The 6,808-nt window shown below is 31.4% G+C and overlaps 1 long non-coding RNA gene across 1 annotated transcript; it reads left to right on the top strand.

Annotated features, from left to right (window-relative positions):
* Positions 1–1,712: 1,712 nt before the first annotated feature.
* LOC140037035 (uncharacterized) lies at positions 1,713–3,478 on the top strand. Its single transcript, XR_011840876.1, has 2 exons — positions 1,713–2,657; positions 2,749–3,478. It is a non-coding gene; the product is annotated as an uncharacterized lncRNA (long non-coding RNA).
* The last annotated feature ends 3,330 nt before the right edge of the window (positions 3,479–6,808 follow it).

Here is a 6,808-nt window from a genome sequence, read left to right as displayed (position 1 = left end):
TGGAACTATGGAAGTTGCAATAAAAATTTGAAAAAGATCATTCGAAAGATGACAGAAACATATCGGAATTGGCATGAAAAACTGCCTTATGCATTGATGGCGTATAGATCGGCGGTCAGGACTTCCACCGAAGCAACTCCTTACTCTCTTATGTATGGAATGGAAGCAGTATTGCCTCCAGAAGTTGAAATTCCTTCCTTATGCATTTTGATGGAAGCTCAAATAGAAGAAGTTGAATGGGTCAGGAAATGCTATGAGCAGTTGTCTCTAATTGATGAAAAGAGGATGAATGCCATCTGTTGTGGACAATGTTATTAGCAAAGAATGGCTCGTGCATATAACAAAAAAGTTAAGCCTCATTTGTTTGAAGTCGGAGATAAGGTTTTAAAACGAATTTGTCCAATGCAAGATGAGGTTAAGGGAAAGTTTGCTCTCAATTGGCAAGGACCATTCATTGTTAAAAAAGTGCTATCCGAAGGAGCGCTTATCCTTATGGAAATGGATGGACAAGTTTTTCTGCAACCAATCAATGCAGACATGTGCAAAAAATTTTCATTTGATTATTAAAAAAAATTTCTTTAAAATTACTGTAAGGGACGGGCTTAAGGCAGACTTTCTTTCCTTTTTTCCATTTCGATATCTTATCCTTAGTTTTTCCCTTTTGACTTTTCAGAATAATTTATCCTTTTCGCTTGGCAGCCCCTTGAGATCACTAACCCCATACTGGGGAAAATTTATTTCTTTGTAAAAAAAAAGTAGAACAAAAAAAAAAAAAAACAAGAACAAAAAAAAAAGAGAAGAGAGAAAAAGAAAAGAAAAAAATAGAGAAGTTCGATTAGAATTAAATTGTGGCAAAATTTTTATTTCTTTCCAACCATACACCGGAACAAATTTTTTTGAAAGAATGCTGTATCAAATTATTCCAAACTCATCATACGATCCACTTTCAAACCTTAACCATTCCTTTACTACTCCATCTTATCCTAATTACAAGAGTCAAAAGTTGTCGACTTTCATCTTTTGCAATACTTTGAGGAAAATTTTTCTTGATCAATTGGCAAATGATGTGAATATAACTTTCTGAAACATGTCAGAGAGGATTGTCTCACTGATGCCACTAATTGCCACCATATGACTGGATTAATATAGTTGTGGTTAAAATTGTCTTGTCTATGTATCAAGGTGAAAATCTGAAACGGCATCTTCTTTTTTTTAAAAAAAAAAAAAAGAGAAAGGAAAACAAACAAAAAAAACAAAACAAAACAAAAAAGAGAAAAAGAGAAAAAGGGTGAGGTTAACTGTAGACACCAAATTTTTGAATAATTTTTGTTCTATTTTATTTTTGTTTTTAGTAATAACTATTATCTATTTTATTTATTAATCTCATAATTTTTGTTTTAAGGCACCTTTTAGCATTTTATAGCATTTTAGATTGTTATTATTTATTTTTATTTTTATATTCATTTTTGATCAGTTAGTCGTTTATTTATATTTTAAGGTTTTTTAGTGTTAAGAGTTGCCGGAAAATGGTCACAAAAATATGCCTTATCTCTGTTAGATTTTATTTTATGCAAGTCTATTGTTTATTTAACTAAAAAAAAAAAAGAAAGGGAGAGAGAAAACCAAGCTCATGCGCCTCGAGCTGCATAGGATCCTAGCCCATTTTCTTCATATAACATTTTAAGCAGAAATCGTGCGGCGGAAAATGCAGAGGCAAAAACAAAAACGCAGCCCCATTTTTTCAGTTTGTTTTTCGGCCATTTTGCTCCATCGGATTGGCATAATACAAGGCCATCTGGCCTTCATCTGGCAACTCAAGGTTGAGAAACAAAAAGCCATCCAATGGCTTGGAATTCAGCAAAAAAAAAACGCAGCAGGTGAACCATAGATGCTAGGTTTTGTGAGAGGTTTCGGGTGCCCATAAAGAGCCATGAAATGAGAGAGTTTGGGGGGGGGGGGGGGGCTGGACGGCTGAAAAAAAAAAGGAGAGACAGAGAAGGGTAATGACGGCTAAGTGAAACGAGAGGAGAAAAAAGAGAAAGGCTTTCGGCCAAGAAAGATTAGTGGTGACGGCCGAGAGAGGAATCAGCAGAGGCAAGGAAAAACCAAGAGAGCTTGAAGCTATGGGGAGAGCTAAAAGAGGGCAGCAAAGAAACTAAGGGTTTTGGGGCTGAGGGAAGAGCAAGAAAGAAACTAAAAAAAGAAAGAGAGCCGGGGAGGAGGGACGGTTGCAGGGAGGTCTAGGGTAGAATCCAAGTTGACGGCTGAAAAGGGTTTGAGAAGCAAGGAGGAAGAAAAGCTCGGGCAGGAGGAAATTTTGTGAAAAGAAAAACGATAAGAAGAGGCTGCCCCTGTTTTCTCCTTTTTCTTTCTTTTGCGCACCGCCGCCCACCCCAAATCTCCTCTCTTCCTCACGCCATCTGCCCAAGCCACCACCAGTCCGCATCCTTCTACTGCTGCTGATTCCACCACCATACTCCGCCCCAAAGCCTGCTGGCCACGGCTGAAGGTCCTCACTGCCGTTACCACCTCACCGGAACCCACCGTCCTCGTCTGCGGATTTTTACGAAGCAAGAGCACTCTTTGATTTCGCAACTTCATTTCTGGAAATCAGCGCGACTTCCTGGGGTGTTACACGTTCATCCCACTCCTCTCAGGTAACCATAGTTTCCTCTCTTGTTGTTTTGGCAAGTTCTTTTCATGAGAATACAATTCTGTGGGCAAAATCTGATTGATGCTTTCTTCTAGCTGTCTGCGTGCGGCAGTGCCTTGTTGCTGTTTTCTTGCTGTTTTCCCTTCCATTTTATTCTTAGCACCTTGTTTGTTGTCGTGGTTGGGCTTTAGAATGTTTTCTCGAAGTTCTGAGTTAGGGGTCAGTAAATGTTTATATCTCCTTGCGCTGTTGCTGAACTTCGGTTGGGGTTGGGTGAATCCGTATCTCTGTCCTGCTGCATTTCGCGCTCAGGAGCTTTGTTGAATCCTCCCTCTCCCCTTCATCCCCATTTTTTTTGTGCTGGAATAAGTCAGGATTTGTATTGAGTCATCTCTAGGTTAGTACATTAACGCTTAGAGGATTTGAGAGCCACTCTCGGTCATATTGCAGCTATGCGAACAGGTTTCTTTCTCCCTTGAGTTGCTAAAGTTTTGGCTTGCTTAACCTTTTGGGACTTGTTTGCTATCTCTGGGTTGCATTTGTCTTTCCTTTTGCTTTGTCTCTAGCTTGGTGCGATGGGTATGTAATGGGAATGGTGTCCTTCGCAAAAGAAATTTCTTGTTCAAGACCAGAAACTATCAAGGAAGCTTGTGATTTTGATGCTCTTCGAACCAAGTGTAAAGCCATTTGTCTTTGTTTTGCGGTCTGGATGCATTTGTCTACTTCATTACAATGAATTTGATTGTATATAAATTACCGTGGTCATGATAAAATGCACAATGCTAATCCTGGTTGTTTGAATAAGAAATTGAGAAAGTTGCAGCAGCTTGTTCTTCAAATGTTAGCCTGTTTTCCAGATCCTCTCATTGCATTTTGTATCCTGAAACTTATTAGATTTTTCTCTACCTTTGTTGTAAATTTCTGCACTTTGCGTTTGAATGGATGAAGATGCGTTTGAGTCTTTGGCATGGATGTTTGTCTCGGCCGAATGAGAAAATTGCAGAAGAAAAATAGGCTGCCGAACCATTTTGTATGGAAATTTCCAAGAAGTTGCATCAGTTCCCTTTATGTTTTTCTTGCTTGTTTGATGTTAAAGTTATGGGCCTTGTTGCTAGTTTCACATTATGATTTTGGTTAAAAAATTTTGTTTTGAGCAAAGCTGTGTGTTCGGGTTTGAAATTTGCATTCGAACACAAGGTGCAATAGGTCTGTCTCATTTTGCTGAAGCTTAATAGAAAGTGTTGCAGAAGCTTGTTTTCTTGGAAAAGTCTGAAGTAACGAGCGTTATGATAACGAAACTGTTTTTACCTGATATAACAGGTAAAAACACTTTTAGCGACCATTTGATTACCTGTTATACTGGTCATCTAAATAAAATAGTACCTAAAAATATGGTTAGTAAGTTTTACATTAAAAATAGTAAGTTAACTCAAGAAATTAGTAACTTTTATGTCTCAAAAATTAAATTTGAAGAAATATGGAACTTACTTTTTTTTTGAAGTAGATAACTACTCTATATCTAAAACTTACTTTTTGGAGAGTAAGTTTAGTTCAAATAATAGTAAGTTTTTATAGACTAATAGTAAATATTGTTGATAGAATAGTTATTTTACTTAAAGAAACTTATATGGAACAAGTATTAGGAAGTTTATTTGAAATAATGCTAAGATTTTTTATTAATAATTGAAACTTAGTATTATAGTTAGTAATTACTCGTAATGTAAATGTATGATACACAATTGTACGTATCATTTATAAATGTTATATGTTTTAAGCATTTTAAATAAACTATGAAAACTTTTTTTTGCATATGACCTTATAAAATATGTAAGAATAATTTGTCATATTATAAATTTTGAATTATTTTTGAATTTGTAAAAGGTTAAAAAGTTTGGATGACAGTAAAAAAAAATCTTTTGAGTTATATATAGAATTGCACTTATCTATACATCACAATTTCCATATATGGACACCGATGAATATAATAAAATGGTACGCAATTTTCATATATTAATGCCTATGAATTTAATAAAATGGTAAAATCTTAATAAATTTATTTTCTGGGTCACAAGTATAAAAATTAAAGTTGTATTAACATAGAATAATCTTTGAAAATTATAGTAAAATTACCCATATGTTAAGTTTTGTGACTTTCAAACATACTTTGTATCATTTACATTATGGATTTGTATCCATATGTTTTCTATCAAACTCTTTTTTTATTGGCAAATGGTAAGTAAATTATTATAAAAGGGCATTTTATAATAATCATAATTTTTAATAGATGAATTTTATGTAAACTGTTAAAATTATGAATTCACAAACGACTAAATCTGACTACTTTATGACACATATTAGTCTAAATGACTAAAAAATTACTGTAATCATGTACACGTTGATTGTTGAATTGAAATTTCTTTTATTACTAGTACAAGTTCTTCTAATCAAAGCAAAATAAAATCAAATATCTTTTCCTTTTGTATGCAATAGTTATGCTTAATAGAAAATTATTAAACCATTTTTACAGTACATAATTTCTCCTAAAATTTGTAACATTTACCATGACCTCTAACCTTGACATTGTTATTTAATTTACCTTCTAAATTTAATTTAATTTTCTTATATTAATTGTTATACTAAATTTATAATTTTTGTTATTATATTATTTCTCATTTTGTTTAGGCTTTTACTCTTATTATTTCTTGTGTCTCAGATGTAAATTTATTAAAACTTTATCATCTTATTATATTCATAGGTGTTAATTTATAAAAATTTTGATATATAAACAAGTAATATTCTATATATAACTAGGAAGATTTGTTGTTATTATTATCCAAACTTTCAAACTTTTCAAAAATTGAAAATAATTAAAAACTTATAATACGACAAAATTTTATTACATATTTTACGAGATTATGTGAAAAGTCAAACTTTTTTCCATAGTATTTTAAAATATGTAAATAAATTTTTTTAAATGTTAACTATAATCTTGTATTATACAGGTATATTATGAGTACTTACTAACTAAGGTACTAAAAATTAATCATTAATAAAACATCTTATCGTTATTTCAAATAAATTCCCTAACACTAGTTTGAAATATGTTTTAAAGTAAAATAGTACATGTGTCTCATAAATCAGTAAATTTTGATTATTAATCAATTTTACCATGTTATCAGTAAGAATTACTATTTATGTATTAAAACTTACTATTACATGAATTAAACTTACACTATAAAAAGTAAGTTTGGGATATAAAGTAGTAATTTATTTATTTAAAAAGTAAGTTTAATATTTATTCCAATTTACATTTTGAAGTATAAAAGTTACTAATTTATTACTGTTAACTTACTATTTTAGATGGAAAACTTACTTTCTTATTTTTAAGTGTTATCCTATTTAGGTGGATAGGCCTATCAAATAATCAAATGGCCGCTAAAAGTAAATAAAAAATAAATCGAAAATGGTCATATAAGTGTTATCCTATTTATGTTTCAAAAAGTAAATCGAAATAAAAATGAAAGTTACTTTTTTTAAAAATTAAATTACTACTCTACATTCGAAACTTAGTTTTGTGGGGAGTAAGTTTAGTTCAAGTAATAGTAAGTTTTTATAGATTAATAGTAAATCTTGTTGAAAGAATAATAATTTGGTTAATCATCAAAACTTACTAGTTTGTGGCATAAATTTACTATATTACTTAAAGAAACTTATATGAAACAAGTATTAAGAAGTTTATTTAAACTAGTGCTAAGATTTTTTTATTAATGGTTGAAACTTAATATTATAGTTAGTAGTTGTTGGTAACATAAATGTATAATAATGATTGTATGTTTCATTCATAAATGTTTTGCGTTTTAAGCATTTTAATAAATGTATGCATCATTTATAAATGTTATGTGTTTTAATAAATTTATTTTCTAGGTCACAAGTATAAAAGGTAAAGTGATCGTATCTAATGTAGCGTAATCTTTTAAAATTATAGTAAATTTACCCATATATTAAGTTTCGTGAGTTTCAAATATATTTCGTATCATTCACAATATGGATTTACATGCACATTTTTTATGAAACTTGCTTTTAATTGGCAAATAGTATGTAAATTATTATAAAATGTCATTTTATGATAATCATAATTTTTATAGGTGAATGGAA

The sequence above is a fragment of the Coffea arabica genome, chromosome 2e, assembly GCF_036785885.1.
Source record: "Coffea arabica cultivar ET-39 chromosome 2e, Coffea Arabica ET-39 HiFi, whole genome shotgun sequence".
NCBI classification, from domain to species: Eukaryota; Viridiplantae; Streptophyta; class Magnoliopsida; order Gentianales; family Rubiaceae; genus Coffea; species Coffea arabica.
The sequence above is the reverse complement of the archived record's forward strand: the minus strand, read 5'-3'. Positions and strand labels throughout refer to the sequence as shown.